Source organism: Macrobrachium rosenbergii, chromosome 24 (assembly GCF_040412425.1).
Source record: "Macrobrachium rosenbergii isolate ZJJX-2024 chromosome 24, ASM4041242v1, whole genome shotgun sequence".
NCBI lineage: Eukaryota > Metazoa > Arthropoda > Malacostraca > Decapoda > Palaemonidae > Macrobrachium > Macrobrachium rosenbergii.
Genome location: NC_089764.1, coordinates 37,861,431 through 37,870,129, shown reverse-complemented (window position 1 = coordinate 37,870,129; position 8,699 = coordinate 37,861,431). Strand labels below are relative to the sequence as shown.

The window sequence follows — 8,699 nt, the reverse complement described above, 5'->3', positions numbered from 1 at the left end:
TCGCATTTTGCTCCGAGAGTGTTTACACTTCTCATGGAAAACGTTGCGATGCAGTTGCACCTGTCGCACGTCAGGATCTCACTCTACTTGGACGACTGGTTGATTCGAGCGTCGTCGAAGCGAAGGTATCTGGAGGACCTTCAGTTGACTCTGCAACTCGTGAAGTCCCTGGGACTTCTGGTCTGTGGAAAAGTCGCAGCTGATCCCCTCACTGTCCATTGTGTCTGGGAATTCAGATGTATTCAGCGGCTTTTATAGCGTCTCCGTCGCAAGAACGGCAACTTCTATGTACGAAAAAGTCTTGGCCTTCTTGAAAAAGGAAACATGCTCGGTGAGGGAATGAATGAGTCTGCTGGGGACCATTTCCTCGCTGGAGAAGTTTGTTTCACTGGGGAGTCTGCATCTCAGGCCTCTTCAGTTCTTTCTGTTGGAGAACTGGCAAAGCAAGGAAGACTTGAAAGAGGAATTGAGAATTCTTCCTTATGTAAAAGAGGATCTGTAGTGGTGGCTCGATCCAACGAAATTGCAGAAGGGATCTCCCTCAAGCTTCTGAACCCCGACCTAGTGTTGTTTTTCCGACGGGTCGTCAACAGGTTGGGGGCAACACTAGAGGGAGAGGAAGTGTTAGGAACCTGGAGAGGAACAGGTGTCCTGGCACATCAACTTCAAAGATTTGGCGGCTATCTTTTAGCTCTCAATTCTTCGAGGTCCAAGTTTGCAATCGTGTAGTTCTAGCAAACTCAGACAATACTACTTGTTCCCTGTTCAGCCTTGCAAGAGAGATTATTCTTTGAGCCTATGCTCGCAACATTTCGATTCTCACAAGTTTTGTTGCAGGGGTCGAAAATGTTCGAGCAGACCTGCTCTGTTGGCGCCATCAACTCCTGCCGAAGGAATGAACCCTTCATCAGGAGGTTTGCCAAGATTATTGGAAATTTTGGGGTCGCCATCTTGTGGATCTTTTCACGACCTCAAGAACAGCGAGGCTTCCTCTATAAAGCTCATCTGTACTCGACCCGGGGGCAGTTGCGATAGATGCTCTTCTCTGGGATTGGACGGAATAGATGTTTACGCCTTTTCCCCGTTCTAAATTCTGGGAGAAGTCATACGCAAGTTCGTGGCCTCACAAGGGACGAGGATGACTCTCATCCCCACGTTTTGGCCTTCGAACCACTGGTTCTGGAGTTTCTCTTCTGGTTGGTAGACGTTCCCGAGGACCCTTCCTATGAGAGCAGACCTGCTCATACAAACCCACTTCACGAGATATCTTGAATCTCCCCGCTCTGAACCTGACTGCTTTCAGACTATCGAAACTTGGTCAGAGCGATGGGGTTTTTCTTCTGGCCAGGTGGCACGGGCCATCGCTAGAGCCAGAAGTTCTTCATCTTGAGGATATATCTAGCGAGTGAGCAACCTTTAAAAAGGTTGGTGTAGAAAGAAGGGTTTTTCCTCTTCCTCTATCACTGTGAGCCAGGTTGGGATTTTCTCCTTTTACTTAAGAGAAAAACTCGATATAGCAGTTCCGACTATCAAGTGTTATCGGAGCATGCTTTCGATTGTATTCAGACACAGAGGATTAGATTTGTCTGACAATAAGGACCTCCACGATCTTATGAGCTCTTTCAAGACGTCCAAGGTTCCTCAGCTAATTCCCCTGCTTGGAACTTGGACGTAGTGCTCAAGTTTTTGATGTTTAGTCCTTTTGAGCCTCTCCACTCTCCATTTCTTAAGGATGTTACTCGAAAACGGCATTCCTCACGGCTCTGGCGACGGCGAAGAGAATGAGCGAAGTTCGAGGCCGTCATGTGGGCTTCAAGAAACACAATGCTGTCTATTCTTTAAGCCCTAAGTTCTTGGCTAAGAATGATAGGTCTTCTAACCCTATGCCTAGACACTTTGAAATTAAAGGTTTAGCAGACCTTATTGGACAGGAACCTGAGGGAGTTCTATGTCCAGTTAGGGCTCAAGTACTACCTTAAAAGAACACAAGACACTCGTGGTCCCTCGGATATTTTATGGTGTTTTGTGAGGCAACCAGTTAAACCTATGTCGAAGAATGCACTGGCATTCTTCATTAGGGACGTCATTAAGGACGCACACTCTAGTTGTGACGACTCAACTTCAAGTTGTTGAGTTAACGCTCACGAGGTGAGGGCAGTTGCTACCTCCTTGGCGTTCAAGAAAAATATGGTACTCAGTGACATTCTCAGTGCCACATTTTGGCGAAGTCAATTCGGTGTTTGCCTCACACTCTTGGCAAGATGTTTAGGTAGCATACGAAATTGCTTTTCGCTGGGACCATACATTGCTGCTTCAGCAACCTTGGGGACAGGGGGTAACTCTGATCCTATCCCCTTTTTAATTGTGTTTTTATGGTTGTTGGGTCGACTACTGGAGGCAGTCTTCCCAATCCTTTGCAAACTAACGCTTTAGGTGTTGGTTAGGTGGTTAGTAATGCTCTTTTGTCCTCTTTGTATGGTCTATGATCTAGTCACATTGTGGTCACGCCCCGTTGACAGATCATCTAGAAGTCGCCAGCTATATAGGTCACTACCTCGCTGGGGTCTCTAGTAAAGCAGAAGCAGACTAGAGTGACAGTAACCACTCAGTCAGCTACGCTATCAGATAAGGAACCAAAATAATTTTACCAATAATTGGTTTTTTTCCCTAATTCTTGGCTGTCTCAACCCCCCTCCAAAGGTGGTATTCAGCTATATATATATCTGACAGGTAAGTCTCATGAACAAAATGATATTTTAATGATAAAATAAAGTTTGTTCATACTTACCTGGCAGATATATATATTCATATTGCCCTCCCTCCTCCCCTCAGGAGTCAGTGGCGTTAGAAAATCTGAATAGAAAATGGGAATGGTTCCTGATACCCGCCTCCCACCGGCGGGAATGGGTACTAACCACCTGCCCGACCACTGCGTGTGCTTCGAATTTTGAAATTCTGTCGGACTTCGAGAATACAGCTATATATATATCTGCCAGGTAAGTATGAACAAACTTTATTTTATCATTAAAATATCATTTTTTTGGCGTACTATAGGCCTAGCCTGGCTCGAAAGTAGACTCGTTTTGTATAATTAACATTAAAAATCTCCCCTTGTATTCTGTACTTCATGTTACATTATGCCTTGTACTGTGCTTTTATAGAATTATTAACGGTGAATATATTTTGCTTTCAAGAATTTCATGTAAAAGTACCACTGACTTTCAGATATAATTTTTGAAAGTTCCTGTATTGAAAAAAGGAATCTTTTAACTAAGAAAGGATTGTCAATTTCTCCAAATTTTTAAAAAATTAAATTCATTAATTATTCTCACGGAAGAAGCAAAATTGTGCTCTTGTCTTTTAATAATCATAATCCAGATATGGTTTAGTAGGATGTCTAGTCTTTTGAAAAGCAAGAAAGACCTTGTAAGAACCTGCTCTTGAATTTTTCAAGTTCTCTCGCAGCTAATAGTAATTCATGTCTTTTTGTAGTCTAAACTAAGTTATACCTTACATATATTCCATTATAAGATTTATCTAGCAAATTTATCTTACCTAAAATGGATGCCAAAATGTTTCATGATAATGTAGCTGACATGTAGAGAAGCCCTGTAGATCAGTTCCTGTTGAATTGAGGGATTACTGTACTGTATTTTATTGTATTACAATAGTGGCCAAGCTTCTGTATGTAGTTGAAAATAACAGTTTTTTGTATAATTGTATATCATATGTGGTATTTCATTCAGTGGAATTTTTTGTTATGAAGTACATGTTCACACAAAAACTAGAACTTTTTACGTTGTATTGCTGCCATATTATTGGTCTACCTCTGAAGGTTGTGATAGTCTTACATTTTATTTTGACTTTTTCATGAAGGCTTTGTTTTGACAGCACATTTTGCCAATGGCTGTGAGCTGTAAATGAATGTTTCTGTATTGTACGACAGTTGTTTCTGGTTTCTATTTGAAACTCGAATGTATTATTGTTTTACATTCAGATATCTGATTGGGTTTTTTGTGCAGTTAATCTTGCAGGAATTGGTTTTCATAGGGTGTTCAGTGTGAGGGGTTTTTTCGGCTGAAGAAGTTGAGATGCTAAAGAAAAGCAAATCCTCTTTACGAAACGGTCCTTTTTGCTCTTGTGAGACAAAGGTATTGTGTTTTTTAACGATGCCTAAACACCAATACTCTGCAAGGCTTGCCACACACAGCTGGCTCTTTGAAGTTTGTACCAGACATAGCAGGTGTGTAACTTCTGCCATTTCTGATTTTGAAAACGTGATGCAGGAGCTTCCAAAACGCGCCAGAAACACACTAAATCCTTTCTTAGGAGCGCTGTAAAAGGCGCTAGGATATTTTGAAATGCCAAAAAAATTATAAACTTAAATTTATAGTTTTCAGTTAAGATTCAGATAAAAATTTTCTTAAACAGAATAATGAATAAAATAATTGAAAGTCTGGTTTTTATTTAATCATATTTCTATATCGAGTGGATAAGAAATTGTTCATCGATAGAGAGCAATTGATTAAATGAAATGAAATTATTAACAAACAGAAGTGCATAACGTGTTGGATGCTTGCATGCAGATAGTACATAACTTTAATTCTTATTTGAAGAGAAAATTCTAAGTAAATAGTAAAAGTATCTCTATAGCATGATGTCTGCTTCTGTTTTAGGGTCGCATCTTGTGTGGTAGACCACATTTTGAGTCGGACTGCAAGCTTTGTTAATCCCAAACTTAAGTAATCCCTTGCCTTCTCCTCCTACCGAGTCAAGCTCTCAACTTGCTCCTCCCACCGCCATCTGTTCAAGATGAGTACTCTCATGAACAGAACCAATCTTTTGACTAACTAACAGTAGCCTACGACCCTACAGCACAGTTTGGGAAAAAGAGAAAGAGCGGTCTCCTATAATATAACAATGATAATGCGGAAATTGTTTCAATACAGCGGGGCAAAAGACTGAAAGGCAATCAGTTTAACATATTTTATGTTATCAGCTGGAAAAGCACTAGATTTGTCTAAAAGGCGTCAAATAGCGCGGCTGCGCCAGATAGAAAAAAAATGCGCTAGACTGTCCAGAAACGCGCTGAAGTGGCAACTCTGCTTCTGACTGTGGCTCAGTTTTCTAGGAGGTTTATTTTAGCTACAACTTAAATGTGGAATAGTTTGCCAGGTGCCGTTGCGGAATCTTCTGATCGCCGAACATCCAAACGAAGAGCAAATTCAGCCCTGCTTTTTACTGACATCTGAATTTCTAAATTTTAGGTGTATTGGTTTTATGTTCTGTTCCCTCGTGTTTATTTATTTATGACCTTTTCCTAAAACTTGTTTCTGCAGGCTGATTTCCCTTTGGAGCCCTCTTGGGTTTATAAGTCTTGACTCTGTCTGTAAGGGTTTTCTTATTTTTTTCAGCTGAAGATTTAGAGAGAGAGAGAAATGGTTGGTGAGGTGTAAGGACTAGGATATGAATGACATACTGGCTGGGTGTTTACTGGTTTATTGGTTGTTCCTTACTCTGATGAATGTACAGAATCTTCGATGTTATTGACGCGTGCGGGCGGTAATGTAGCGTCTACACACAGACAGGTAAAACAGAGATAAAAGGTTCAGACATCTGTGTTTGTCGGCAGACAAACAGATGGCGATATCAAGAGACATGATTAACATACAGTGATGAAACATACATCAGTGGAAAGGCCAGGAAATTCTACATATGGCCAATTGCTTGAGATTCAAGACAGATTAATGGATACAATGCAGTAGCATAATAAATGTGAAATGGCGAGACATTTGGCGTCTTCACAAACAGAAACACACATACAGTTCGATACAGGAGATTCGTTGGAACATTATGAGTACATGATTAGAATGCTTGCATGGCAATGCAAGTAGTGGTGAATGTACATACATTAAGACAACAATGCTTAGGGAGAACAGACGGAAATATTGTATGGTTGAAATCGCGTTCCTGTAGATTGTTGTTGTTTTAGATTTAGCTGGCCTTGTGCCAGCACGGGCTCTTGCTTCTAGAGCAGCCCGTAACTATATGTTGATGATGAGTCTGTGAGAATTCCTGTAGAGAAAGAAAACGAGACGCTCCTGTTTTGTCCTGTCGACTCCGATGATGACGATTGATGAACACACGAACACACACGTGTTTGGAAGAGACAGCGTTGGGGCTCTTAGGCCGGGCGCACATTGAGACGCAGGGCAGTGCAGAGCAGGGCAGACTCAGGGCAGGTCAGCATAGGTGTGGTGTGCACAATAGGAAGCAGTCTGTCGTCCTATGCAGGCCCTGTGATCATGGCTGCCGCTCATGATTACCTGAGAAACCTCAGCTCAGAATCTGACTCGGAAAATGAATTCGAGAATACTTTGTTATTATATGACATTTGTAGGGGAAAGAGATCACTGTGGAGGAGTGAGTACATGGCCAAGAGGAATACCCATGGTGCATTTGGTTTAACATCTGAGTTGAGTGATGAAAAATTCAAGAATTATTTCAGATTAAGCAGAGAACAATTTGATAAGGTGCATAACATGATACAAAGTGACATATCATCTGAAGGTTGCAACGCCCAAAAAACCAGTCGGGAGTAGAGAAAAACTGGCTGTGTTTTTAAGATAAGTTTTATTTTCCTTCACATCTGTCTTTCAGCAATATAGGAACGGAGGAAAAAATCATCTGATGAACAATTCCCTTTTCTTTTGACCTGTAATACTGCCTACATAATGTCATTATAATGGATAATTGTAAAAAGGAAAAATAACAGGGAAAACAGTGTTGATAAGAAGCACACAGGTCTTTCCGAGAGATTCATCAGAAATTAACAAAATCATCAGACATATGACTTTCACATCATATAATAATTTGGTGGATTACTGAGCGAGTTACTTCCTGTGCCGCATGTGCGCAGAAAACTGCGTTTCAAACACTGCGTGACGCAGGCCGAAGCAGGTCCGCCCCTGCGCTGTGCTGTCCTGCTTGACAATGTGCGCGCTTACATTTAAAATAGTGAAATGCAGTTTTCTGCCCTGCTCTGTGCTGTGCTGCCTGTGTCGCCTGCGTCTCAATGTGCGCCCGGCCTTACAGAGGAACTTCAAGCACTTTTGGCGCAGGTAGTGACAAAGTTCCACAAGATCCCGTAGCAGTTATGAAATGTATTTCCTGTGTGATACGAATTATAGTGCAGAACATATTCTTAAAGTAGATAATCAGGAGAAAAATGTTCTTGTGGTGAATGCAGGTAACTGAGTGAATGTTAGATAAGTTAGTCACTACTCACCAGACTGTCCTCAACAATGAGCTGTATTAAACATATATGGAGAAGGCTTAGACGTGTCCTTTGCACAACCTTAGGGAGAATAATCTTGATATTGTCAGCAGGGCTCCTGTGGGCCACCAGAAGCATTGGAATACACATTCCTACTTGGATGAGAACTGTGAGATGGGATGCAGGAATGAGGGGAGATTTTTACAAGGCAAAACAGAGGAAAGAGAAGAGTGGCAGAATTTGACAGAGGGCCTTTGCATCTCCTTGCCTTGTTGGAGGCCATGATGATGATGCTGATATATATATATATATATATATATATATATATATATATATATATATATATATATATATATATATATATATATATATATATATATATATATATATATATATATATATATATATATATATATATGTGTGTGTGTGTGTGAAACAGAATTTCTAGTCAGTAAAAGCTTCAAAGTCATTTTAAGAATTGTATGGAAAGAGGAGCACAGTCTTCTAAATTTTTTAGTGTGGTCAAAATATTTGAGATGTTTCATCAGGTCCCACGAATTGCCAGGGTGATGGAAAATGGTATTTTGGTAGGTCCTGTGTTCCTTGAAAGTTTTGGGATATTGTGAGAGTATTATTGGTAGTTGAAGATTCAGTAGAAGCAGTTTTATATCAAGCTAGTGTGTTTTGAGATTAGTTAATATACTCCTCACAAATCTTGATGACCTCAGAATTTTTTTGCTAGTTCCCAGATGTGCCGAAATATTTTCTGAACCATAGACGTGTTCCATAGGGTCAGTCCACCATTTTTTTTTTGGGGGGAGCACTAAAGTATAATGAAAAAATGAAGTTTATAATTTTTTTATTTATTGTGGTTGTATTGATTTGTTTGTTGCTAGATAAAAGCGTTTGTAATAATTTCTTTTTATTGGCTGCCTCCTTAACTGTACAAGGTATCAATACATTATAAATATACAGTTACTTGACACCCTGAATTTTCATTATAAATATTGTACAATTTTAATGTATTTTTATGCAATGATACAAAAGATCCTGTAATATAACGACAGCAATTATTTACACAATGGGATACACAGGGATCTGAAATCTATGTAAAAAAGAAATGATATTACTTAATATAAGCCATTAAGACTTCACCATACAACTACAAAGCCTTGCACGCTTCATAGACTCGTTGAAAGTCTCTCTCTCTCTCTCTCTCTCTCTCTCTCTCTCTCTCTCTCTCTCTCTCTCTCTCTCTCTCTCTCTCTCTCTCTCTCCATAAAACTTATTTAAAGTCCTATCCCACACTTCATAAAGTTATTAAATGTTCTCTTGCACACTTCACAAACTTGATAAAAATCTCTTGCACACTTCATAAACTTATTAGATTTTCTGTCGCACACTACAAAACTTAGTAGACTTT

General features: G+C 40.1%; 1 long non-coding RNA gene across 1 annotated transcript; it reads left to right on the top strand.

The window, feature by feature from the left end:
- Nucleotides 1-2,137: 2,137 nt before the first annotated feature.
- Nucleotides 2,138-8,261, top strand: LOC136852027 (uncharacterized). Its single transcript, XR_010857051.1, has 2 exons — nucleotides 2,138-5,450; nucleotides 7,098-8,261. It is a non-coding gene; the product is annotated as an uncharacterized lncRNA (long non-coding RNA).
- The last annotated feature ends 438 nt before the right edge of the window (nucleotides 8,262-8,699 follow it).